Genomic DNA, 27,915 nt, shown 5'->3' on the forward strand with positions numbered 1-27,915 from the left:
TAGAAAACTGCAAATTCACATTGTTTCTGATTTTGAACATGACTTTTTTGTCTCTCTGATAGAATCCATAATGTTCTGTTATAGTGCTGCTATTATGCAATGTCATTTAAATAGCTAAAAGAATAATGTGAAATGTATTTTAAATTAATTTTTGAAAAGTTGAAATTGTTAATTTTGACATGCTCATGCAGCATTACAGAAAAGGCAGTTATGTGCCTTATAGCCACATTTTCATGTTTCGCCTCTTCAAAAGCTGCAGTTTTCTGCATTTTCTATTTTCTATTTTATATCTGCATTATCCATTTTCTACAAGCAGTTACCTTATTTTCAAATAGTATTTCAAGAATTTTCCATTTTTCATGTTTTAACTTGCAGGTTTTAATCATGCATTAGTTCATTTTGTGAACTGGATGTGTTTTCGTGGCTTCAGCTGCAGCACAGCATCTTCCTAGTTTTCCAGCAATACTGAACTGTGTCTTGGAACTAAATAAATCATCTGGTACCAACGATAAGAGCTAGGAAAATTCTGCTATTAAAATGTCACCATCCAGCTCTAACTTCTTCAGGAAAACAAACCACTTTTGCAGTGATTTTGAATAAAAGCAACTTCATTGACATTATTTTGTCACTTTTACTTCCAGATTATGTGGGTTTCTTGAAAACAGTTCCATACATTTTAGTTACTAAAAAGAGGCCAAGCTTGAGGCCATCACTGCTGAACTGCAAACCAGTAAACATTTTGTCCTCCATTTCTGTAAGGAAAGAGATTAAATTAAAGACTATTTTGTCCACTCCTCTAATACGCTGTAAATTAGAACAAGGCTAGTATTTGGAAATTAAGTTAAAAAGCAGTGTTTCCTTTCTGACCTGAAACTTTTATAAACCCCTCTTAATTTGTTGAATTGGGTCTCCCAGCTTGTCCTTTGTAACTATTAGTTTAATTGTTTTGTTTGTAGATTTTGACATTATCCTCAGTCAGACTCGTCATAAATTCTTCACCAATTCATAATTTTAGAGCCAACCTTCCCAAAGAACATTGAAGAATTCCATTTCAAATGTGTGGTATCTTGAAATTAATAGATTTATAGATTTTATAGATTCTTACTAAGCCAGAGGTCCCTCAATTTTTTCTCTAGGGAGGTAGACTGTTAAATACTTTCTGGTGCTAATCCAGTTTCAGTGGTTGATGAAAGACATTGAAACTTATCCTGGATATGAATGTCAAAGCCTAAAATCTTTTGATGTTTTCTTCAGTGATGAAAAGATATCTCTAAAACAGAACATAACAATTCAGCAAAAGTAAACTCTTCTATAATATAGTTGATAGGCTTGATCATCGTGGTTGGAGTACATAGACTGACTCTCCTGTTACATCTGTATATTCTTTCTGTTTTATATAGGGTAATTCAGGTGTGGTTGAGTACTTTTGTAAAGAAACGGGAAAAGAGAGAATACAAAGGGGGAAATTGTATATTTCCCTCTCCTCCATGGAACTTAAGCAAATCTCTTGCTTGAAAAAGAAGGTGGAAATGGCAATTTTAACAAGAAACTTTTCTCCTGTGGCTGTTGCTATTAATATAATGGCAGTAATTTTATTGCAATAGTAAATACTAGAAGCTCAAAGATTTGTTTGGCATTCACCTTTTATTTTCATGAAGAAAAGAAGGAAGTCTGTAGGATCAATTGTTTTTAAAATTACTTTTTTTATTTATTTATTTAGCTCTGTTTCTATCTCTTTTCAGGCCCAGTGTTGAACAGTGAAAAATAAGAAAGGCAAAACACCATAAACTGTATTTGAAATTCAGACTGTTCACTGAATTTAGGGTTTACAATTTAAGATTCAGTCTTGTTTTTGTAAAAGAGAAAAGGCATATAAATCACAGCTCAGCAGTCACTTTTACCTTCAGAGGTATTCCTCATGCACTTGGCATGCCATCAACTAAAAGTGTATCAGTTTCACTGCCTTTGAACTAATTTAATGCAGGATCAGGTTGATATATATGTCCAATACCTAATTATGTAACAGAAAATTGTTTGTTTTTGGTGTTTCCAATGAAATCCATAAAGATGAAAAAATAACACCAAAAATAATTACTTCAGATCACTACTTCCTCTGTGTTCATGTAACTTTTCCCAGTACTTTTTTAGATTTTTACATTGTTTACATTTTGCTCTCGGATCTGATACACCCATTTCATGCCAGTCATATTTCTTCTCCCAAATTCCAGAAGGAACGGTGTTATCCTCTGCAGAGGTCATCTTTCCACGACTAGCTACAAGCCAGAAGGATCTTCTGGCACCTCTACTCTGATCAGCTAATCCAGACCTGCCAAAAGGACCACGTTCTCTGAGAAACTTCTACAAACCTACACGATATTCTGAAAAATACCTGTTGTCTGCCATCCAAAAAAATATGTTTTATGCAGATGTATTACAAACAGAGAAGAAAGGAGATCACAAAGCTTAATGACATTCCCTGGGATCTTCACTGAAAACTGGTCTGATTAGCATAAAATATTTAGTAGTAATGGGCATCCATGGAGAATTCAAGCAAAGATTAATAAAGAATACGTATTACCCAACTGCCAACTTTTTAATCACATTTATCAGGAAGAGTAGATCATAAGTGTTGACCACAAGAAGGCCTGAGAGTAATGGTTTTTCTCCGCTTTGTTTTTCACATGAAGGGCAACACCACCTTTTAGCCCCCCCTAGAAGAGACATTAGCTTTCGCCTTCCACAAGGACCACATTTTTTCCCCATTGACTTCTACTTCAGTCAGAAAGAAACCCTTAGAAGTCTGATATGCAACAGTGTGTCCCCTACCTCTTCACTGATTTCCTTCAGGTTATGTCAACTCTGAAATGCCAAATGATGTGCTACAGAATGGCCTGCTTAGCTGTGCATCTTTCCACCAGTTTTCTGGCCGTGGCTGCAGAGGAAGATGGGTGATACCAATTTGAGGTGTCAACATCTGTAGCAAAAAAATTAGCCTCTTGCTGGTGTTCTGATTGTCAGTAATCCTCAGCTTTCCTAAAGCAGTTGAGGAAGCAGTCTTGAAGCTGCTGTAAGTGAAAAACCCACTTCTTGCCTGGTACTGCCTGAATGCCCTGTGAATGTACTAAAACAAAGGGGCATATATGCATATTTGTTAACATTAATGCTAATTAGACAATGGATCTCATATATATCTCAGATCAAAAACATAAATACAGTTTATTTGGGTTTTATTAATAAACAGCAGGTGATAACCAGCGGGATGCCTATCTGCCAGCTGATTTACCGTGATGCCCCTGATGATGGGTTACAGCAAACAATGCAAAGAGGACCAGTAAAGTGGCAGAGAGGTTGGGTTTCAGATGAGGTGAATTGATTGCTGGTTACTTAAATCTAACTTCATGTGACAGAAGCCAAGCCATAACAGTATTGTTATATGGGAACATGGCAGAAAAAAGAAGAATAGCAGCAAAAGTGGAGCAAGAATTCAAATACTGACTTTCAAGTGTGTGGAATACACCTATAATACAGTTGGAGTGGTCTTGAGTGCACAAAGTTGCCATGTATTCTGCCATCAAGAAGACAGAAAGGGCAAAATTAAGTAATTTCTATTCTTTATTTTACCATTATAGCCAGCAAGGAAGTTAAAAAAAATAATTCAGATAAAATATGAATAATTCAGAATAGGCTGTAGTTAGAATATATTTTTTCCATGCAGGTTTCCAGAAGTGAAGAAGGTTTCACAACTGCCAAAGGGAACATGCAAGCACCTGAGAATGAAGTAGTATAATTTATGCCAGTTTACCACAAATGGTTCCTCAGTGATCCACCTTTCTTTAGCAAGCAGACATAAAATTATTGGCCCTCAAAATTATTTTAAGAAATTAATGATCTAACACAAGCTATCGAGATTGGGATGCATGGAGTTCAACTATACTTTTCTGGGGAAAAAAAGTGTTTGAAAATGTTAATGTCAGTTTATATTAGTAAAGAATAAACACTCTGGAGAACAACAGAATTACTTTTTAGTTTCCATCATTGCAGAAACAGTTGCATTCCTTTTGAGTGCACAGAAATCTTCCTGAATTGACTATGTCGTAAAACCGTCTGAATATTCCAGATTGTATTGAGAATCAGTAGCTTTCTGAAGGTACCTAAAAGGAAAAGGTAAATTTTAAAAAATTGCTGCTGCTGTAGCATAGATGAAGAAAAAATACTTCTTTGGAGAAAATCACGAAGTATAGGAATTACTAAATCCTTTTCCTTTCAGTTAGTTAACTGCAAATTTTATTCTTAGGAATGTAGGTGTGGGGGTTTTTTAATATCTTGCTGTATAATGTGTAGAAAGGTTTCAGATATTAATTACCCATTGAGCTAAAATATCTCTTACTAGCTTAGAATCATTTTGCCTTCTGGGGACAATAACATTTGCAGTTTCAAATCTGAGTAAATGGAAGTGGTAGTTTACAGAGTGAAAGACAGTGTATGTACTTCTTTCAATGTAAAACACCACCAGTAAGTATTGCTTAAATAAATATAACTTTGACCACAATTTTGTAAATAAACAACTGCTGATACAATCTTTTGCCTTTCCTACAGAACAAACACACTTTCTTCAAACAGTGCTTGACAAAGAAAAATAGCGAGAGTGTAATGCTTCAGGTTAATAAAACTAAAAGATAGCAGCTGTAGCCGCAGCCTTGCATGGAGGCAAGACGCTGCTCTCTGCTGTAAGAAACTGCATTGGAGCCTTTAACATAAGAATAACCATATTGTCTGTGGAGAAGAGAAGCCGTATCAAGTTTTCTTCATCGCCCCCAAACTGCTATTTAAGCCTATTGTTAAAACAGAAATGTACGTGGAAGCATAGTAGCTAGTAGAACTAGTTTAAGAAGTGGAGGTGCCACTCTGTGTTTCTAGACACAGGGAGGCTACCTGCCTGAGCTTGCATAGTGTAACTTGAGTACCACAAAGGTAAGAAAAAGGTATTATATGTTAAGCTGCAAGTCACCACTCTTGCATCAGCACAAATACAATTGTAAACTAACCCATAAAAACACAGAGTGAATCATAACACAAATGCAAGATTTTTTGGTTAGTGCATACTATAACGTTAGCTGGCACACTTGGAAAACAAGTCTGCTCTGAGGTCACCTTTATCCCAGGTATTGCAGATAGGCAGTTTGTATTTAGGCTACCTAGCCTGGGTATTAGCAAATGTTAGGCTTGGTGTTTTAGTGTACAGTGATGTTCTTCATAGTAGATAAGGTTGCTGTAAAGTTTTTTAAGTACCTTTGCCTGGGTATGGGCTGTGGCTTCTTTATATCACCAGCAATGCACCAACATCCAGATGTACTATGGAACAGTTCCATTAGAGCAGGTCAATAGCCTCAAACATCTGCTTGTTACCATCCTGACTGATGGCACTTCACCCCCCTACAAACCAGCTACTAGTGCTGCCATTAAAGAAGGTAGAGGGAAACATAAAATTGCTGTTGAGATGCAGCTCTTTGCCTAAAAAGGTGGCAGGCGTGTGCTTTTTGAGATTTATTTTTTTTTTTAAATGGTAGTACACTGATATTGAATGCTGCCCTGCCTTTCAGAGCAAAAAAAATATGCTTATGCTTGACATCAGGACTTTTTTCCCCAGCATGTTTTTCAAACTAGTCTTAAGATATTTGCTGTTTTGGAAGATGTGTTTGCATCTCTCTAGCATTCTTCCCACTTTTATCTGATGATGTAGTGATATCACTAGATCTGCTTTCATGGGCAAAGTGTCCTGGAAAAGAGCCATCAGGAGAAAGATAAAAAAAATAATCGTGTACAAGAATATGGAAAGCAGGGCCTAGAGGCAGGGTTTTTTTGGGGGTGGTGGGTGGGTCTAGTATAAACGTCATTTGGTTGAAGGCCCACACTTAGGGTATGCTCAGCTGTTCTGCAGTGCTACAAGTAAGTGAAACAGCTGTAAACCTAGCTTAACTCTCCAATTAAGCTGAATTTATGACATCTTTACAATACCAGTGCAGAACAAAGCAGCTGGAGACAACGAGTAATTCTGATCCTAACAATCCCTTTTTAGGCTTTATTTGGCATTCTTTAGTCAGGCAAAAGTTTGCCAGTTTGTCTAAGATTAAATTTAGAGGCCTCTGAGAGGACTCTGAAGATTAAACAAAATTATACCATAGAACACATGTTCATAAATGCATAGACTTTAAATGTTTCTTTGAAACATTATATTTTGAGCAGATTAATCCAATTTGGGTGCTTTCTGAACTCAGAACTCTCACTGATTTCAATAATTACCAGTATTGCACTTGAATTAGTTTTGCCTATTACATTTCTTTTACAAAGAAGTAAATTGAATTTTATTTCCAAAATAAATTTAACAATTGCCTTCTGCCACAATTCTTACACTTGTGAATTCTGTGTGTGGATGAAAAATCTTCATTTTCCCTTAGCTACAAGGGTCCCAAAATATGATCCTGAAATACGTGTGTTTGTATAATGAAGCCACAGGCATCAGTATCTGGATGTGCAGTTCACAACCTTACTACTTTTTGTTGTGATTTCCAGCACAGAGGACAATTTGAAATAGTTTGTTTGGGTGGGGGTGGGGGTGTGCTGTCATCTGTTCTCTCTTTGTGAGTCAGTTGTCTTTTTTGATCTCATAGGCTAGATCTGTACCTATGAGTATAATGTTAGGCCTAGTCTTGGGTCTGAGAGTGCGAGGCACGCTACACCTCAGGTGCCTATACCTAAATTGTCTTCTCCCTAAATACAGGTTGATCTAGTCAGTCCTCACTACTGGGGACAAACCCTGCCATGCACCATCCTCTGGGCTGTGTCCAGGAGTTGGCTGGGAGAGTGCTTGTTGGCTTGTTGGAGTTGTGCCTGCTAGTCACATACTTTAAACATAGTAGTTACTACTATTGCATACCAGACTTTGTGCCTGTCTCTTACCCAGTTTAGTATGCTGTACCTGTAGTCAAGTAATGCAGTAACGACAGCACAACATTTGTCAGTGAAATTTAGAGTCCTAAACAAGAAGTTTCATGTCGAAGTTAGGAAAGCTCAATAGTCGGAACATACAAGGAGGCTGGTCCATGTCAGGATTGTTTCTGCATTTTATTTTGTGCTTCAACTAGCCTGGACCAGGGTCCAGAACATGGATCTCCTCTGTGCTTGGAGACTGTCCTTACCACTGGCCTACAAGATCACCTCCCGGCGCTTTTTCTTTCTAGTCCTGAATCATGCTGTTTGCTATGGCATTTCAACAGGCAGGATAGGAAGCAGATGTGTCTGCATGTCCACAGCCTGGTGGCTAGAGCATGCTTCTGGGAGGTAGGGAATGCAGTCTTCAGCCCCAAAATTTAAGGAGAAAAAGTACTGAGGATCCTTCTCCCAGGACAAATGTAGTCACCACAGAGGTATCATACAGAAGAGTGAGTAGAAAGTACCAGTTGGCAATTGGGGATACAGAGTCTGGTCCACAGGCACTGCCCTGTTCTTCATCCATTGTAAGTAGTTATTTTTGTTTGCTCATTGTTCTGCCATAGTTTCATTTAGAAGTATCAGTTGCAGAACTAAACTATTCTTAGGTTTTAAGCAGAGCTACGAATTATGTTGTCTGGCACTCAAACAGTTGCTTGATGTCAGGAGGCAAGCACAGGGTAAGAAATCTATTAAATCTTCCATGAAATGGTTTCATTTCAAAATTTGACTTTACCTTATTCCAATGGGAAATAATAGTGCAGTAGCACAGCAACAAAATTAAACCTGCAAGTAAATGGCTACAGGTCTGAGCATAAATTTGTGGGAGAATGTGTTGCATGTATTTGTATAGCTGTACACACAAAAGGTCTGAATTCACCTAGCAGCAGTGTCCAGATCCAGAACTTTGATTTAGATTGTGTTCCTCTAGGGATGCTGTTCCACATGTATATAAAACTGAATTTAGCAATTAAATGGGAACTTGGGCATTCTGGGCCCATGAATACCTACTGGTAACAAAGTACAAGACTGGGTTTGGAAGTTCTGTCTCTGGGAAGGTTTGATTCCAGATTTCCTGTTCTAGCATTTCTCTGATAGCTTGAAGTCTGCAATATATGAGTGTGCTGTATTATACATAGAAAAAAGTCTGACTGAACCCATCAGCGATATTAATTGCTATATGCATAACTAGATTATTAATGCAGTTTTATACAGCATTACCTGTATTCTGGCGTATCATAGATCAGTGGAACCAAGTACATGCATTAATATCACAAATACTGTTTTTCCAGTAACAGCCCTGATTTGTCTGTTATCTGTTCAAGTCAACAAATCTGTGTACACAGGAACAGAAAAGCCTCTCCTTAGGATACCTCCAGAAAGCTGTTGGTCCAAGTAGACAGAACCTCTAAATGAAATTTTAATACCTTAATACATTAAGAGCATCATGTGATTCCAAATATTCCTCCAGTTTTTAAAGTTTAATAAGCATCTGAAAATTATTAGTGAAGTTCTTACGCTGTACCTACGCAAAAGTCAATAAGGATACTGAGGATACTTAGCTGCTGGATAACTTTTCCACTTCGTAGTTAACACTTCTTCCCATCAGGAAATACATTGGTAGATTGTATTGGGTATTTTCTAATCGCTTGCAATAGTTTTTTCATATACTTGAATTTTCCTCTTAGATGTAAACAAAGCAAGCTACAAATAGGACTTAAGACATAAAAGACCCATGACATTTAATTTTGTGTCTCAGAAACTTGGACTTTTTCAGGTGATACAGTTATATAAAGCAACATGGTCAGAAGTTAGTGAGATACAAGTTGAATACATGTTTGTGTCTTGCATTTCTTGTTAATAAAATTCATGTTTGAAATACAACAAATCTTTTTTGTTGCTTAAATAAAGGTACAGTCTGTAAAAGGATCAGAATCTTTTCTGATTTCTGTAGCATTAATTGCAACCTCAGCATCTATTTTCTTTGTAAACCAGTATATGTAATATGTTAAATAAATATAGCTTTTTCAGAATGTCTTCTCCCACTGACTGCCAACTGAAGCACAACAAAAATGTTTTAGAAATCCTCAATAGCTGCCTGAGTAGCTGCCCACTTACTCCAGAGATCAGCAACATGGTTGTCAAGGAAAACATGGACTAAGCCCTAGCTCTCATTCACATGTCAAAGCCAAAATAGTTCATAGCGGAGTGCAAGGACAAGAGTGCTGGAAAGGCATTTTTGCAAATATGCGTTACAAAATGATATCATTCTCCACCTTCTCTGTTGTTGCTTTCACATACAGCTCAACTACACTTCAGTAAAACAGTGGGCCCAAATGCAACTCAGGAATGTGTGTGTCTTCTGCTATGAAGAGATGCAGAGCCAAACACCAGCCCCTCTATCACTGCATGGACGTGTTGCACAGGTGGAAAAACAATTGCTGCTATTAAGAAAAAGCATGTGTTTTTCCTACCAGGTTATCTGAAAGCTTGATTTGTAGTGTGAAAGTGTGTTTTAAACATGATTTTGACCACATTAAATTTTGCAAACTAAAGACAATGTAAATTTAGTGGTGGCTTTTAAGCTCTCTGAGGTCTTAACTCAATGACATACATTAGCAGTCAAAAACAGGTGATTAGTTCAAAATCAAGTTATGTAGAGATCTGATTTAAGTGATTTAAGAGATTTAAATCACTTCCTGACATGTGGGTACCCACACACTCAAAAAACAGTGGAGGGAGCTGAACTCTATTACCTGCCTAGGAGTGCATACTACGCTGTCAAAATCTCTATCTAGAGGCAATCTGCGGTGCATAGCATTGGTGTGGGAGCGTATGCAGACTTTAGGGAAATGGGATTTCAAAGAGAGACCTTAAACATTTACATACATAAAATCTACTTATTTTCTAAAATCAAGGGTTACTGCTGATCTAAGTTTATATTTTTTAAGAAATTGGAAAAACAGAATGATTATTAATCCCTTCTGAAATAAGAAAATTGAAGGTGCTTCAATCCTGTCGTGAAATCTAGTCCTTTTCCCCCCCCCCCCCACACACACACATTGATGGCATTAGCACTTATCAGACCTTTACAAATACATATCTAGGCATCACAAAACTACAGTAAAGTTGATACAGAAATCATGATCCTCACTTTTTGGACGAGGTAATTGACTCTAAGATATTAAGACCATACTGTTACCCTAAATTTGATCACCTGCAGACATACTTAATAACAAAGAGGTGGTGTAAGAGTTATCAGGACCGAAACCATCAAAGTACTACTTAAGGTCTGTGGAGGTAGATGCCCAAGTCTGAAAACACTGTGTAAGTTCATGTTTAGTTTCCAAACATTTAAACCATGTAGAGTAGTGTTTATTTAGCTGAATGTGTTTACAAAGACTTCAAGTTAATTATTTTTTTAGAATTTTTTTCCATGAGACAAAGTTACCCTTTTGCAGTAGATTTGCCTTTTGCTTCTTCTAGAAGAGGAGTTATTTCTGGGGTAACAAATTTCCATTTAATAATGCATTATTTTTTCTCTTATGAAGCTAGATAGTTTTTCCATCACTTGTACTTCAGTATTTCTGAAACCAGGTGTTAATTTTCAGGGGGATAGGAGGTTTCCAGGCAGCTGCCAGGACTAATATAGCAGCCAGCAGTAAACGCTGAATAAGCTTAGGTACAAAATCTATACCATCTGGTTTCAGCAGTCCTCAGCCAAAAACTATGAGGCCAGTTCCTTTCATGTCCAGAAATCTTCCTGTTCATTGGGAATTGTGAAATGGATCTTACCGTTGCATTACCTTTTAATTCACAACTCAGAGGAAGATTCAAATAATGGTCTTAAGAAAACATTGCATAACTGTAAAATGGGAAACTAAGTAATGTGCTCAGGTTTCATAATAAGAAAGATGAACACTATTTGACAAGCTGTGATCAAAGTCCTTGCTCAGCCTCACAGGAGTACAGTTTTCCAAGCTGCTGTTTCTCAAAGTCGATGATAGCTACCAGTCTCAACACAGAAACAAAGTCCCTCAGAGAAATGGTCTCCCTAGACCAGTAAGTCAATAAGGAGACAGAAAATGAAGCCCTTCAGTTTGATTTAAGACCAGGGAAGTAAGAATGAGGTCCATCTTGGCTGCCAGTGAGGAAATACTTCTGGTTCCTTAGGTGTCTGAAGACATTAACTATGTTCTACATGAAAAATTGCTATACTGAAAATTTTGATAAAAGAGTACGTTAAGAGTGACTTTGTTCACAGTCATGAGTATGAAGGCATAGATACAGCTTGGCCCACTCTATAGATACCCAAGGAGATCTAAGCAACAGAACTTCCACTGAAGAAGTGTGGAAAAGAAGTATTTCCTGCAATTTTTAAAGTCCAAATCATTTCACCCTCTCTCTCAGGCAGTCATTTACAGCTATACACAATCCACAAGGTCACTTTCTTGTTAAAACCCTGAAGGTACCAAGCTATCATCCCAATCCAAAGAGTCATTAATATCTCTTAGCTTTTTGTGTCTGGGTTATACATAAAAAAATACATATCATAAGAAACCATGCAAGCCTGTTTTTCTTTTACTATCATCACTGCTTTCAACACACTGATTAAATCATTGCCTTAACTGGATGATTAAACCCTTTTGAGAAGGGACTGCCATGTTACTGTATTTGGCTAGAACAGAGTATAGTAATTTCCCAGTCCATAGGCACTATCACAATGCAGATAAAACAGCAATGAGAGTGCTGTTGCATTCCTGGTAACTGTGGGTTTGCCTACGCAGCTGTATAGTAAGATTGCCCTGAGCTGCGTACAGCAAGTTAGAAAAGCTCTAGCAACTGATCTAGCAGCAGGTTTAACTGGAGACACTTTTAAAGATGGGCAGATGAATGCAGATCAGACTAAACTGAGCTGGAAAAAATGTAATTTTAAAAGCCTGATGTTTCTCAGGCACCAGTCTCCAGACTTCATGTTCTGAGGATTCATTCTGACTCCTTTGTGGCTAGTTGTCAATATCTTGTTTTGTATCTGTGTCTAAGTAATAGTAAAGTGATGATCCTTCTGATCACATGCACTGCAATAGTGTTTGATCTTAGATTCCAGCCAGAAGGCATTCTGAATTAACATGCATAACCAGACTATTTTATAACACACTGTTAATAATAATTTCAGTAAAGGCAATGATTTTGCTGTGTTCATGCCATGGAACAATAGTGCTAGTATAAATCCCAAGGTAGCACTCAATGTACTTCAAGAGAGAACTTTAGTCACCCTAAAAATGTTTAAAAGGCTGTGGTCCAAAGTTCCACTTATCTCTGAATGTATGAGAAATTGTTGATCCACAGACAGAGAACTCTCCTGTATTTCATCCATGAAGTATCTGTAAGTGGTAACTTATGCAATCACAGTGCACTGATATTTTTCAAAATGGCAACAAAACACACATCAAAGACCATGTTTAGCTTTGTTTACCATTGCTAGCTGGCCATTATATTCCAGAGCAGTGTTTCCTCACTGTTGAAGCTGTAGGCTCTACACATAAAAAGTATGACTAGCCCACAGACTGCAAAACCACTTAAAGAGCAGACATGCCACAAAGTTCTACCAGATCCAACAGGCTTTCCTGTAACTAATTTCATCCATTTCATTATTTGATGTATTTATTAGGATCTTCCTATTTGACTATTTCTGATATTATGAAAGGTTCAGGGACTAAATAATAACAAAACCCATGGATCTTTATTTCACATTATCTGGTCTAGTTCCCAAAATAAGCAAATCACTTTTAATAGCAAAGAGAAAATATTTCAGTGAAAGCAAGCACATGCACAGCCTCTGTCCAGGAAGAAGCAGCAGCAGCATAAATTTTATCACTCACTCTTCTTCAGTGTTAACAGCCAGAGGGAATACACTCTGGAAATCAATTTTCTTTTACAGGAACTTGATGTGGGTAGTTGCTTGATGTGTTCAGCTTCTGTATGGCCCCGATTCAACAAGACACTTAAAAGTGTGGCTGACTTTATTCATGTGGGTATTTAGGTATGTGCTTAAGTATCTTGCTGAATTGGGGCTTATGTTGGGTCATAAGTATTTACTAGGTTTTTTTCCTAGTTACACTACAGATAAGTGCAGTCACAGATTATATTTGGAAGTGCCTGCAATGAATTTATCAGGTGATGTTACACAAGGCAATGGAGAATACATTTGTTCTGTTGGAGAAACATATTAATTTGCCTCCTCAATACAGACCCGGCAGACTGCTGAGAAACTACATGAGCCAAACTTCAAACATACAGGGTAATAGAGTAACAATTTATTTAAATATTTATGCTGCTGCGGTATCCAACAGTTGAAGCCAGTCTTATGCCCTATTGTATTAGGCGCCATAGAGAAGCTTGAGGTCCCTGCTCCAAGTAATTTACGTTCTTGAGAAGCATTGCACGCTAGGGCTAATAGGAGAGCCATACATTTGCCACAATGAAACACTTATCAAGATAAATCAAAAAGCAGATAATTTAGGAAGGAAAAGTTAAGTGCATGACTGCTTTTTTCCTCTTTAACTCTGGCTATTAGCCCAGACATTAGCCTATCTAACCCACAAGTGAGTAAGTTGTTTAGGAAACATGGTGATTCCAAGCACCGAGGGAGTATCACTGAGCAATTTTTTTCTGTTTTCTTGGAAGAGAAGATGCGATTAAGATTGTGCTCTAGTCCGCTCATCAGCCCTCCCTCACTGACTTATTACTCTATGGCACATTTTAGACACAAAGATATGAAGTTCCCATGTGTTGTTTGAGATCCCGTGGCAGAAGAGTAGATGATCCTTGCAGCTCGTAGTTGTTGCAGGCCCTGCTAGCAAGGCGTAGAGCTTGGCTGGGAAAACCGATGCCTTGCTCAGGCTTTGACAGTGTTTGAAACTCATACTCACTGCAAGTGAACCAGGTTCTTTTCTCTTCTCTGCCACGGTGTATATTTTTCCCTGCATAAACTGCAGTATCTCACTCTGCACCTCCCTGGCAAAAATACTTAGAAAACCTTGAATTAGTGCTCTCTCTGAATAAAAGACTGTTACAGCTCCACCAAGAAGATGTACCCATCTAATCAGTCTATGCATATAGAGGAGCCAGGCGGTGCATGCCAGGCTATAACGGAGCCTGAGCACATAGGAAAGAAAAACTCAGAGGTATTGAGAGGGAGCTGCAGTCCCCCAGGGAGAATAGAACAAAACCTGGGACACAATTCCTTGTGAAACCAGGTTTCACCAGTTCCATTGCTCACTTACGCATAATTATCTTCCTTGACTTGCTTTCATCCAGCTGTAATCAGCAGAAGTGTTTCTTGGTGTCTTGATTTTACCTCAACATCAAGACTTCAATAATTCGGTTTTTCCAGGGAAAACTATTTTGGGACTGATTGCTCCTAAGTAATTCAGCAAGGTTGAACATTGGTCTTGTGAGTTGTTGTGGTGTCTTTTTCTTTTTCTGGAACCAACTCCTCCCCAGTCATAATATGCTGAAGTTAACTTTGTGAACTGAAATGTCACTCTTCCAATTTTCATTCAGACTTTCTGTAAAATTTGATTGAGAGAGTCAGTTCATGTTAGAAGGTTTATTCACATCCTAGTGGTATGAAAATTGTTTACTGTTTGCAAAAAGCCACAGATATAGCGTCACAGATTTTAACAGAGGTTAGGTACTGTTAATATTGACAAAAATAATTAGTGGAGATTATTTGAGCCATGTTTCTTTTTTAGTGTAAATTTGAGACAGTGCTGAAAGAGGGGAAATCATCATCAGCTTAGCTAAACTCCTGCCTTATATCTCACCCATTTTCACTGTGTTTTATTCCACTAATGGGATCTGTATGTATTTTGAACTCTTAAGACTAATATAAACTGTGAACGTCTCTTCAGGAAGGGGAACACACAGCAATGAAATGATAGAATAGAAAAAGAATGAAGCTGAAAATTAGGCCAGAAGATTGAAATCAGGACAGATTTAAATCATTCCTTGCTATTTTATTCATCTTGGTTGTCTGATAAACTACCAGGCAGGACAAAGTTCAGGAGACTTGATATACTGCATGTTAAGTCTTTGTTGTTATAAGGTGAACTCCCTTACTCCAGCTTGCTCTCCTCGTCTCCCACACTTGTTGTTTTAATACAGAGGAAAGTTCAACTCCGCCTGCTTAACTCCAGTACCTCTTAATGAGGGAAGTGTAACACTATCCAGTCGTCTCACCACACTGCAGTCAGAATTTCATTGGTTTGCACAGCCTGACTTATGACAAAAAAGATGGTTAAAATTCACCCAAGTCCTGGAAACCCCATGTTGAGTTAAACAGACAGCATCTTAGCTACAGGAAGATTTTTTGTTGGTTGTGTGTTTTGTTTTTTAAATGTTCAAAGGGCAAGAAGTATTATTTGCAAAAGGTCTTTCACATACCTGGTTCTTAGGATGCTGGCATCAGCAAGATGATTTGCATATCATATAGTTACAGACACAAGCAATAGAGCTTCACGTGCCAATAAAAAGATACACCATTTACAAAAAGTACAGTCTGATCATACAAAATGGGCCCTTTAGCCTATTGTGGTTAAGAAAATCTCTTAGAGCATCCTAATATATTATCTTTGACAGTGTGGGCTTTACAGTAACAAATGAGCAAAAATCAGAACAGGAGGCTCAAGGCCACTAGATTTGAGTCACAGGAGGTAATGTTATTTACAGGCAGCAGCACTTGAACCACCATTTCTGAGGCCTTCAGGGCAAACCTCCTTGGAGGCTCACATGCACATTGTATGATTATTGCAGTTTCTGCAAGAGAAACACGACAAGCAAACATTTGCAGGCACTTGGCTTATGCTTGCTGTAGCTCAAGTTGTACCTTTCAGGAGTTTTTTTAGACGTGCTCTTTTTTCTAGCATGGTGCTTCAGTTAAACTGAAAACCAGACACAAGAGAATGCTCTGTTAAACTGTGAAATTATTGTATTGCATTACAGGAAGCCTCCAAGTCTGCAGAAATAGGAATGGCTTTATGGTATAGGGGTAAAAGATTCTTATTACCCCTGTTTACAAGACAGTTCAAAGGATATCATAAACAATTACCTCTGAAGTGACAATGCTATGGATGTTTTTCTGTGTAAGTAGAGTCAGCACAAGGAGATGACCTTTAATAGTGGTGGCTCTACATCCATGAAAGATTAATTATCCAGAAAAAAACATAAAATGCTTATAAGCAACAGCCCTAGAACCAAAAAGCAATTTTTTTTAAAATGGTGGCTCATTTAAAGATCATTCAAAGGTACAGGGAATGACTGAGTAGGCCAGTCTTCTTTGTTCTGGAAAAGAGACCACCAAAGGAAAATATAAAGAGTTTAAAGAATCATAAGGGCCACAGAGGTGAATAGGAATCAGCTCCTCACTATTTTCTCCAGTGCAAAACCAAGAAGGTGTCAAGGAAAGACTGTAAATTCTGAACCAAACACATGTGAGAGTGTGATTCTTTATGCAACATGGACAGTAGTGATGTTGTACACAGATGGGTTTGAGGGGACACTAGACCAGTCAATGGAAGAAAAATCCATTACAGGTGAGTAATTACATAGAAACTACATCTGATTCAGGAAATCTCTCAGCTGGTGAAAGTATAAAACTGAGAGTCCTCAGGGCATACTCATATTTGTTTGCTCTGCTCTTGTTTTCCTTAGGCATCTGCTTTTGACCATTGTTTTCATTGGATTTCCCTTTCCAGACTTCAGATCATGCCTAATACCAGCTACACAGCCAGAGTAAAGTATGATGAAATTTTAAAATCAGCAAAAAATTACAGAGACATCAAAGAGAAAGGGAGTCAAAGGTTCAAAAGTAGAAAAAAGTAGAATGTGTGGATGGGGCAGAAGCAACCCCAAACAACTCCAAGAAGCACGTGCGAACAGCATCACCACTCCTTCAAGGCATCCCGCTCAAGGCACCCAAGGAGATAATTGGTATTGCTCAGTAGTGCTCTTCCCAAATGGCAGGGACAGAACAAGGGAACACAGGCTTATCCTGCACACACCAGATCCCATCAAGTTTCCTTCCATAGAATCTGTGAATAGCCAGCATAGACAGGTCCAGGAGGAGGTTGACAATAACGTCTTCTAACTTTGTGGGTCTTCAGGTGAGGAGAGTATGAATGAGAAGCTGAGGGGAGAAATGCAGCCATAACCTCAAGGACTGAAGGACCCTGAAGAACTACGGGGTTGTGCACTCAACATATATGTATGCCAGAGCCCCGCTCTCACCACAAGTCTGGGACCTTATGAACAACTTTGTGCAATGCTAATCAACATCCCTGTGCCAGCTTTCTGTGCTCCATGAATAGAGCATTCTCTGCTTTAGTATTTACCAGCAGTTCTTTCAGCTGAAATATCTAAGCACTGATTGGGTCCAGTCCATGCTGGGGTACAGATTTTATGGACAGGCTGCCCATCATCCATCCCAGTTCTGGTTCTCTTGGCACATTTCACTCTCCTTGTCTCTCATGAGGCAGGGCTTACACCTTCTGAGAGGTGTGAAGATTGTGATACTCATTAGCATGGCCAACGGTGTCTGGGCAGGGGAGGAAGAGGTCCTTGTAGCACAGTGCACACTGCTGGTGTGCAGCAAGGACAAGACATATCCTTCCAAATGGCTGAGACTCAAGTAGTGTAAAGTAAGTTAACCTGACCTCATTTGGTCAGGAGGCACTCTTTCGTGTGAATATCACTGGTAATATCAATGTAGCCTATAAATAAAAAGAAAAATATAGCAATGCAGTTCCAGCACCTCAGAGTTCAAAACTCAACATTTAGACAAGGTAGACAGCATAATTGCATGGCAGATAATTGAGGTGAGTCCAAACAGTGCTGTCCAAATAGCCAGTGCTTTTAACTTTTACCTCGAATGCAAGTTCTTCCACATACCATACATATTACCATAGTTAATGCGGTAGGGAAGAAAACTGCAGCAATTCCCTTGTGCAATCTGTGTGAGAAAACTTGGACTTCTGGGTGTTCTTAGGGTGTAAGAATTATGGATTTCTCTCAGAGGAATCCAGCTGCATGTAGAAGGTATCAATGACTTGTTATGTGCAAATATTGAAAACTTGTTTAAAGTTATTTGTTGGTCTTTGGGTATGGTCTGTGCTACACAGATTTATGACCGACAAAGCCACACGGTCTTAGGGCAGGCCCAGCTGTGCTTTCAAGGACAGTGTGATGTCAGACAAGAAACTTTAATGTATACAGGCTGTGTTTAATTTTCTACAGGCACTGCAAACACTGGCAAACTTGTTTTCAGAATGGGAGAGCCATGTTGCCCAACAGGTTATATCCATCTATGTCCAAGGGCAAGGCTACACTGTTTGTCAGGGCTCTGCATGCAACTTCTTTCCCCGCTGCCTCTTTGCCAGGGCCTGGCTGCCTGGTCTTAGGGCCATCTTTTGAGACAACTGTATAGCCTTGAGCCAGAGAGCTGTGGGGAAGGAGCTGTGAGAAGCGGGTTTCTACCCTTCTTCCCTCAGGAGCTGCTTTTAAGCTCAGACCCTCACCCTTGATTTCTGCCCCAGTGACATTTGCAGCTGTGCCTGAGCCTGACTGTTGCCAGCTCACAGACTCACAGAACATTGTTTGGTTTGGAAGGGACCTTTGAAGATCATCTAGTCCAACCCCCTGCTGTGGGCTGGGACATCTTTCAGTAGATAAGGTTGCTCAAAGCTGCCTTGACTTCCCAGCTTGACCTTGAACCTGCCTCCTCTGTGTGGATGTTTCAGGTAATCTGGACTCTTGGGTGACCCCAGCTGCAGCCACTGGACATCACTGCTCTTGGCACAGCCTGGAGAACCATCCTGTGACCGTGGCACCAGCTTTGCAGTTCCCACAGACAGGCAGCCAATCGGCAAGGTTGGCCCCAGGTGGTCTTGGAGACCATCTCAACGGGTAGCATCCCACAGCCTTGATCTCACCACCTGGTTTGCCCAGACAGGCTGTCCCTGAGCTGCCTGGGAGGCAGCTGTGTCAGGGAGCATGCTATGAGCGTGGTTTCATGTCAAAGTTTGTATAGACATAGGCAAAGTGATTTACAAAGTTAAGTGAAGAGAAAGCTAAGTCTATTCAAATATCAGATACCATAATTCATCCTGATTAGCCTGAGATGATTCAACAGCTGTAACCATTTAGGCTACATTTCAGAAAGGCAAATACTTTAATCTAATGCTAGCAGGGGATTGCCAAGGAAAGGGAGGAACTGAAAAGAAAATATATCAAAATTTCAAACTTCATCCTGGAAACAGAATTCCAAAACTTCATTAAAATGCTGATGCTGAATGTATCAAAATATAACTCAGTTATACAAAAAAAAAATTTGCTTCCAATTACTTGAGAAGCATTGAGAGCACCCAAGATAGATGCAATGTAGACAAAACTTGAGTCAAAGAAAAGTGATAAAAACTATTATCCAGCAGTGCCTCATCATGAAGACATCTAAAATTTAGTGAGCGACTCTATTATGCCTTTTCATGGTTTTAAAGCTCCCTAAGTGCCTGCATGTCCACAGTAGGGCCTCAGCTGTGGGGCACGTTCTCGCTTATGCTCTAGCATGATCCAGAGATAAGGATGTCCATCTGTGGCTGCAATCCGTTACAGCCTGCTTCCAATACACATAGAGCACTGATGTCAGCTTGTAGCACAGCATGGCCACCTACTCCCAAAAACCTGGCCAGTGGGCAGCAGCCTTTCCTCCAGAGGCCCTGCCAAAGAGCAGAAAAGAGCACAAGATTAGTGCAGCCTGGAGAATTCTGACTCTGTAGGTGAGGTAGAAGACATGGTCATGATTTTTACCAGAAAGGGGCCAAGATGGTTCAGCCCTCCACTCCCATGTAAGCTCTCTCTTCAAAGGATCGGAAGAAACTGCATCTGCTTCAGCAAGTCACATTGCTGGTGGGGCATGGAGCCTCATCTCTGACTGAGCAGTTTCCAGGAACTTGGTTCTGCTTTTGTGGTTCCTCATACCCTGTGGTAGTTCAGTGTTATGCAGAACTGCCCCTCCAGTGAGAGGAAGGGAAGGAGACCCAGGGTCTATGAAGACTCAACCTGGACATGTAGCATGCTGTAATTGTACTATTACTTTCCTCCAGTGTTGCAGGCTTTGAAATAACATTCATTTTTCACCATCTAACTGTCAGTGTAATGCAGCCGAGTCATTGAAACGTTATTAGAGTTGACTTAAGCCTTCAATGTGCAGTGACCTTTTGAACTACTTACTAATCACTATAAAAAAAAGGTGGTCAGGTAACATCTTTCTCCTCCTTCAATTCACAAGATTAATTACTTGTCTTCAATAAAGACCAAAAGGAGAGACTCGTGTAGCTCTGGGTTCCGACTGGGGTGGATACTTTTCCCAGAGCAGCAAAGGCATCAGTAATTGCAGAGCAGTGTTAAGAGACATTGCCACTAAAAGTGAGGATACACTGATAAGATCTGTGTATGAGAAGAAGTGGTCAGGTCCTTTTTTACTCAATTTGTTCTCATAAATTGTTTACTGTTGTTAAAGTAAACAGGTTTTAAGATAAGCTTTCTTCTAAACTTTTTTCTATCAAAGGCAAAGTGAGTAGCCATGGGGTGCAACCATTTGGTTAAGGCAATTTGATATAAGCTACTTCTCCTGCAAGATACTGTTTTTTAGTTGAAGAGGAAAAGCTGACCACCCACTTGCACACAGTCAAAACCAGCAGTAGGGCTCAGCCTCCTAGGTGTTCATATTTGGCATTAATTGCTCTGTACAAATGCAATGACTATCCTTACACTATTTCCTGGCTACCCTGCATGATCATTTAAATTATCTTTTTTTAATCAGGTAATTTCCAAAAGATAGTACAATATCAATATATTGACATCTATGAATATGCTAAAGATCTGTCTTTTGTGTTGTGTGAACAGTATAGCTATATAGCTGCAGGCTCTGGAGGTCTCTCCACCAGGAACAATTTTCCAAATTTACAGCTTCAGAAACCAAGCAGATGCATGGTACAATGTTAAAGTAGTACATTTTAAAGGGAGCTGGGCACCTTAAAATTGAAATTAGCTAGAAAAAAAATTACTGAAGATTAGGTAAAACTACTTAGATTATTTCTTTTATGTTTAATAAGCTACATGGAAATTGGCTAGAAGCAACTTGTGGTATGCCTGTGACTGTACTGGTACACTGGCAAGAAGAATCAGGTAAGAGTTCCACAACTGTGACACATATAGGTTATATTTTATGTCTTCTTATGAGAAAGCAGCTTCCTTCATAAATTGTGTTCTTAAAAACTGAGCATAATCTAATATATGTAGGGAAAGAAAACAAGGTGGGACACCAATAGAACCTGATTCTTAAACATACTCCAAACTTTTATTCTTTCAATATCAGTAGGGAGATTTAAATAAAGACACATCTTAATTTCTTTATGTTATTACAGAGCTACTACTACGCAGACAGTGTCAAAATACAGCTGATATAAGCTATCATATTGTATTTTGAGGGTTTATTCAAGCAAAGTCAATCAAGTAGTGCCAACCCAAGTTAGTGATGTATGACAACGCACAGACTCAGAGAAACTTCCGGACCTGAGCTGGCTCAAACTGAGCTGGGTTTGATGTCTCTGCATGAGTTCCATAGTTAAAGCACAACCTGAAAATCCACTTTTGGATAATCAAAAGCTGACTGTATCCATCATATGCTCAGAGGTGAAAAAAAGCAAGGTTCTGCCACAGCACTTTCCAAACTAGCCGGCTGCAACAAGGTCTTTTACCATCTCATACCAGCACATGCTTCATGCCAGTCCCTCCACTGCCTTCTCCTAGCCTTTCCTCATCCAGTGCGTGCATTCTCTCTCCCTGTCTTCTCTCTGCTTTTTTCTCCTCTCTCTTTCTCGGCTGCTTTCTCTTCATTGGCTGCCCAACCTCTTAACAGAGCCAGCCACAGCTGCACCTTATCTACATCGGTCAACCCACCGCCCCCAAAGCCAGCCCACAGTTGTATATTATCAATGCTAATTAACCCAGCTTCATTCCTCTACAAGGTTCCAAATGCTGACTAATTATAGCAACAACAGACAAACTTCAGGGCATCAGAGGATAGCTGAGATTGGAAGTAACTACTCACAATCGTCTAGTCCATCCTCCCTGCTCAGAGCAGGGTCAGCTACAGCAGGTTGTCCAGGACCTTCTCTAGTCAGATTTTGAAATATCCAAGGATGGATATTTCCATATTTCCACAGCCTCTCTGAGAAACCTGTTCCAATGTTTAAGTAGTCTTCCATAAAAAAGGTTTTTTTCATATGTTTAAATGGAGTTTTCCATACTCAGTTTGCACCCATTGCTGGGCGCTAATGAGAAGCTCCCATAACACTAAATAATGTGGTTCCCCTACTCTACCCTCTAGTCCAAATTTTTTTTCCTAATATCCTCCCAAGCCACCTTTTGTGTCCATTGACCCTTCTTATATACTTTGCCACAAAAGATAAAAATTTGGCTCTGTCATCTCTGTAACTCTGCTTTTACTACTATTAGATCATGCTTTAGGCCTCTTTTCCAGCAAGAAACATGCCCAGCTCCCTCACCCTCTCCTCAGAGGTGATGTCTTCTGGGCTCCCAATGAGGTTGGTACCCCCTCTAGGTCTCTCTGCAGTTTCTCCCTCCTGAAGTGGAGCCAAAACTACACCATACCCTATGTGTGGCCTCACAAGCACCAAGTAAAGGGTAGTTATAACTTGCCTTGATCAGCTAGCCATGTTCCTCTTAATATAGTCCGATATGCAGTCTGCCTTATTCGCTCATTTGTTTTTCAGTCAAATCCTGTCCTTGCTCTAAAACATAAATATCTAGCCATTGTTTGAAATGAGTCAGTTAGTGTAATGGCATAGTTAACCTATGCTGCTCTTTCAAGAGTCCACCATTTCATGTTCCAGTGGCAAACCTCGTGACTACAATAAATTAACATCACAGAAAATAATAAAATAGTTCAATCAAACTGAGTGTTGCTGAACCAGTCTGATACTTGGCAAACCTCCAGAGTTTGCACTGACTTACCGTGCTGGTCTATGTGATGCATCACAGCAGACTTCTGCTGTAAGAATGGAGCCCATCTGAAAATCAAAGCTCAGTATTTCTTAGTCAAGGAGGTCAGGCAGTAGCACAAATTCCAGAATCAGTGTGTGGTATAGGCAGAGTCTGCTTATCTCCAGAAAAGTACTTCAAAGCCAGAGCATGACTTTTAGAAGCTTTGACATGGACCTCCACCCATCCCTTCAAAAACTCTCAAAACCCAAACCTTCCACCCTGGCCCAGATGAGAGATTTTTGGCTGAAGGCCCAGCAGTCCTTGCAGTCTGCCTAAACCAGGCTTGGGTGGACCCTGAAACGAGATACAGTCTCTCTTTTCATTGTAAAGGCAACAGTTTAAAGATAAGCAGTGAAAAAGAAGGAAAATTGAGAGGATTGTATTCAATCTGACTTTTAGAAACTTCAAGAAAGGGTAAGGGTTGGTGAATGAAAAAATTAACCTTACCTTTTTAGAATAAAAAAGGAGTAAACTGAGAAAAATTACTTTTTATTTAAACACTAAGCATCCTCTGCAAGGCATTTAACAGCTTCCACCCCTAGTAGCTTCAGTGGGAGAGGCTGTACTTTGTCAGCTGCTCTGCTCTTCTTTAGCAAAACCATGAGCCATCTGAAACACTTAGCTCACGTCAAGTGATCACATGCCAAGTATTATGATGATGACTGATATTGCTGCTTAAGTGGAATGACACAATGAGCAAGAGCGCAAAGAAGTTTAAAAGTACTCGTGCTCTTAAGGACATGGGTGTGCAAATCCCTGACTCCTTGAGCTATGGCAATGTTTTAGAAAATGCTGCTACCCAATGCTACCTTTCCCCTTGACTGCCACCATGGCCATTAAACCAGGAGCTTCAGAGGCATCTGTAATACTATGGCGTGACCCACATGACACAGAGAAAGTGTGCTCCCAATGAAGCAACACAAACATGGCCCTGGAGCTTGTACCTGTCAGAGGCTTACAGCTAGGGAGCAGCAAGATCAGGATTGCCTCATGAGGGAGGACAAGTCAGCAGCCAAGGGTGACCCCAGCATGGGCACCATCCCACAGGGGCTGAGCACAGCAGGCAGGGCCAGGGGCTGTAACAGGGGCCATCAGCAGCCCCCAACACAAGTGATGAACCAGGGGCAGCATCCAGCCAGGGGGTCCAGTCAGGAGCAAAAGGAGCTAGCGGCTGGGCTGTAATATGTATGACTGAGGGGTCCATCCAGGATACAAGCTAACTACAGAGTATGGCCAAGTTCTACTGGGGAAGCAGGGCTGGAGACAGGCACACTTACAACATAGCTCGGGACAAAACCAGGTGCCCCCTCCTGGCCTTATAGAGAACCTCCAGGCAGAGGAACTGTGGGTGGGTGTCCCAGGTGAGGCCAGCTGGGGCCATTAAGTCCTATCAGTGCCCTTGAGGTACTGACAGTTACCTCACATAGCCCTAATTCCAGTATGAAAGCACTGTGTTACAGAAAGTTATCACATCAGAGAGCAAGCCGGAAGAACAGCAGCCCAAGCAGGAAGAGCAAGCCATCAGCCTGGCTCCCTTGTTCATAAGGTCTAAGCACATGGGCTCAGAGAGACCAAATCCCATTTGTGAAAAATCATTAAATGTTGTAACGAGACCAGCTGATATGAGTAAGGCCTCACAATCCCCGTTGTCAACAGCTCATTCGCATAATTCATGGCTGCCTCCAATTATCTGTAGGAGATTTGCAAGCCAGACTCGGCCTGTGAAGGAGGTTCCACATGGGCAGGCACTTAATGAACAGATTGGATTATAAACACTAGCTAATCTTTCCCACATGTACACCTGAAGAATATCACAAGTGACAGCTGTTTAAATTTCCAAGGAAATTAATGATTCCTAAAGAGGCAAGGCTTATCAGGCTTTGACCGGGCCTGATAATGGACAACCACCAAGGGGCAAATTGTTTATAATAGTCTATAAGTGCCTCATTCTATGGGTTCATCTTGGAAACTTTTATTGACGTGGTCCCTTTTATTGATGTTTGTGCTGGCAAAGACTAGAACAGCTTTGTTCAGTCTGCTGATGATATTAGGCTACTAAGGCCTCTAACGAGCATCTCGTATCTTCAGGTCACAGTCAGTTTAAAATGATTGGTACGGGGGCCGGTATACCATGTGCTCAGCTGAACCCTACAAGATGGCTACGCTGTCTGTGCCTGCCCCGTGCAGAGCTCCCATCCTTGCAGGGCCCATCTGTGAGACTGCTAAAATATTAACTCGTGTGTGGTGGGTCATTTGCTGCATTTGCTGTCTTGGGATTTGGGGGTGGGAGGGGTGGGAAGAGGGCAATTGAGGTTTACTGTGAGACTATAACCAATCTTTTCTAGTAGACCACATATGGAAAAAGGAAGGCATTTTCTCTATCCTCTTTTGCAGAAATCCTGTACCTTTACATTAGGACACAAAACTTCCAACAGTCACCCTGGCATTTGTTTCAATGCAGCGTGTGGCAGGACACATTCTCATTTCCAAGAGGATTTTTCAGAGACTGGTTCTATTTCAAAGAAGGCATCGTGAAAAAAAAAAAAGCATCCATGCTGGTCTGTGAAAGTGGCAACACGGTAAGATCTTTGTTAAACTCGGGTCCAAAAAAAAGGAATTAGCTACAGCAAGTCATTCTTAAGCTACAAGTAATACAATTCCTGTGCAAAACTGGGTATCTACGCAATTATTTTAAAGTTCAAACGTTTCTTCCTGGTCAATGAGAGTTTCACAAAGGAGCATGGAATTCATTTAAATTCAAGACTACAGACAAAACAAATTGCTTATAAATAGTTTACAAATGTTTTCTTCCATAAGAATAACACTGTGATCCAACACTGCTGAAGTGTCTGCCACAGCAAGGGACCTGTCCTTCCTGCCACACTGATGTAAACCAGAATTGATTTAGTTGAAACAAATGTATGAAGGTGATGGTGAAAGTCAGGCTAAAGCCAATGGGAGGACCCTAACCTGTGTTTTATCTAAACCCATGCTAATATTATTGTCTAACCCATTGCACTCAATTAAGCCAATTTTGGATTTATGTCATATATTCTGCAAATCAGCTCTTTCCCAGTTTATATTCATATAATTACACTGAATCTGCTTGCTGAAGGTCTGGCCCAGTATTTGCAACTTTAATTTCTCTGTCATTCATCTTCAAAATTAGTTGGGAACTTATATTGGAGCCTCCAGTGACTGGATAAATCATTTCTGTATGGGTTATTTCTTGTGCTTTCTCTAACTAGCACAGCATTTTTCCTGGGAATAAATATGAAAGAGAAGTAAATCACTGACCTTATGATTGGATTAATAAATAATGGATATTTTAAAATACAATGTCCAGGCATAAGATGATCTATGTCCTCCCAGTGCACATGCATACACACACACATATATCATTTCCTCAGTTTTATTTTAGGATTTTGCATGATTGGGCTTTTTCTTCAGATGCTGAATGTCTGCCACAGAGAATGTTCTATTATAACCATAACAATATGATACTATATTAGGAAAGGAACTCAATTTGCAGGACATTTGGAATCTTTGTTAGTTATGATTAAAGCCTGTCTGCTTTCACGAGGTGAAGAAACCAAGAATAGCTAGCCTACGCAGGAGATGTTGCTAGCAGGTAACAGGACTGCCCTGGCCAAACTGACTTTACTAACTTTCTGCTGGATTTCTAACAAAACAGAATTCTTGAACAACGTAAGCAAGGATACAGCTGTTCACTTGTCTGGGTTGTTTGAACTTTTATTTTTTGTTAAGGATATTTCTGCTGCAGTACATGGGTCCCTCAGTAGCTAATACAGCACTTTTTAATCAGCTTTTAATGCCTTTTTCCTTAATTAACAAAGCAAGAGTAAAGAACACATACAAAATGAATGTGTGTGATGCCAATTGGTTTAAGGTGGACAAAGAAGGTGTTGAAGACATGTTGAACAAATCAGTCCTTTTTCTGAGCTGCACCTTGCTTTTTCCTCCCATTATTCTAATATTCCATGTGTCTCTTGAATTAAGAGCCTGACTCCCCCCCCGACCAAGAGAGACCACATCTCCAGAAGCTGCAGAGAACAGGCTGACTGGTAGGAAAGGTATGGCGGAGAACCCCTGGCACAACAGGCAAGAGAGAAAGAAGTGAGGAAAGGAAGAATTACTTTCCTTCTCACCATGTCTCTGCATCTTTGCCACTGTTATTAATGGTATATCAGTTCTGTCTTAATGCAACTACTTTTATAGTACACCTACACACCACTCTAGCAATTTCTTTCTGCTTTCAAGGACCACTGTTCAAATGCCTATGCCTGATTCTCAAGGTCAGATGGCTCTATCTGATGAAAGTCTTTCTATGGCAGAAAGTTTAAAAAAAAAAAAAAAAAAAGCATCGACTGCATCTCACGGATTCAATAGAAAGAATGGAGAAAAAAAGACTCAACAAAACCCTTTTCTTACAGGACTAAAAATTTGCTCAAATGGGCTGAGAGAGCTCTTAAAAGACCATGTGCAACAGTGCCATCTGATGGGCTCTACCTTTACAAAAGGGCAAACGAGTTGACAAGTAATCATCAGGCCTTGCAAGCAACCTTCGGTCCCAAGCAAAATGATGTGAGCAATACTGGATTTGATTCAAAGAAGGTGCTGTCCAATGAGTTCTTTACATAGCCGTTTCCCATGAGCCTATGGCATACTTTTTAAAATTACGTTGTGGGATTTTTTGATAAAGGTAATAGAGTTAATAATTTCCATGGTGGGATATTTGATTTAGTGCTGTGGAACATTTTGCTTGAGACACTACAGCAAATG

This window comes from Falco cherrug, chromosome 6 (assembly GCF_023634085.1).
Source record: "Falco cherrug isolate bFalChe1 chromosome 6, bFalChe1.pri, whole genome shotgun sequence".
NCBI classification, from domain to species: domain Eukaryota; kingdom Metazoa; phylum Chordata; class Aves; order Falconiformes; family Falconidae; genus Falco; species Falco cherrug.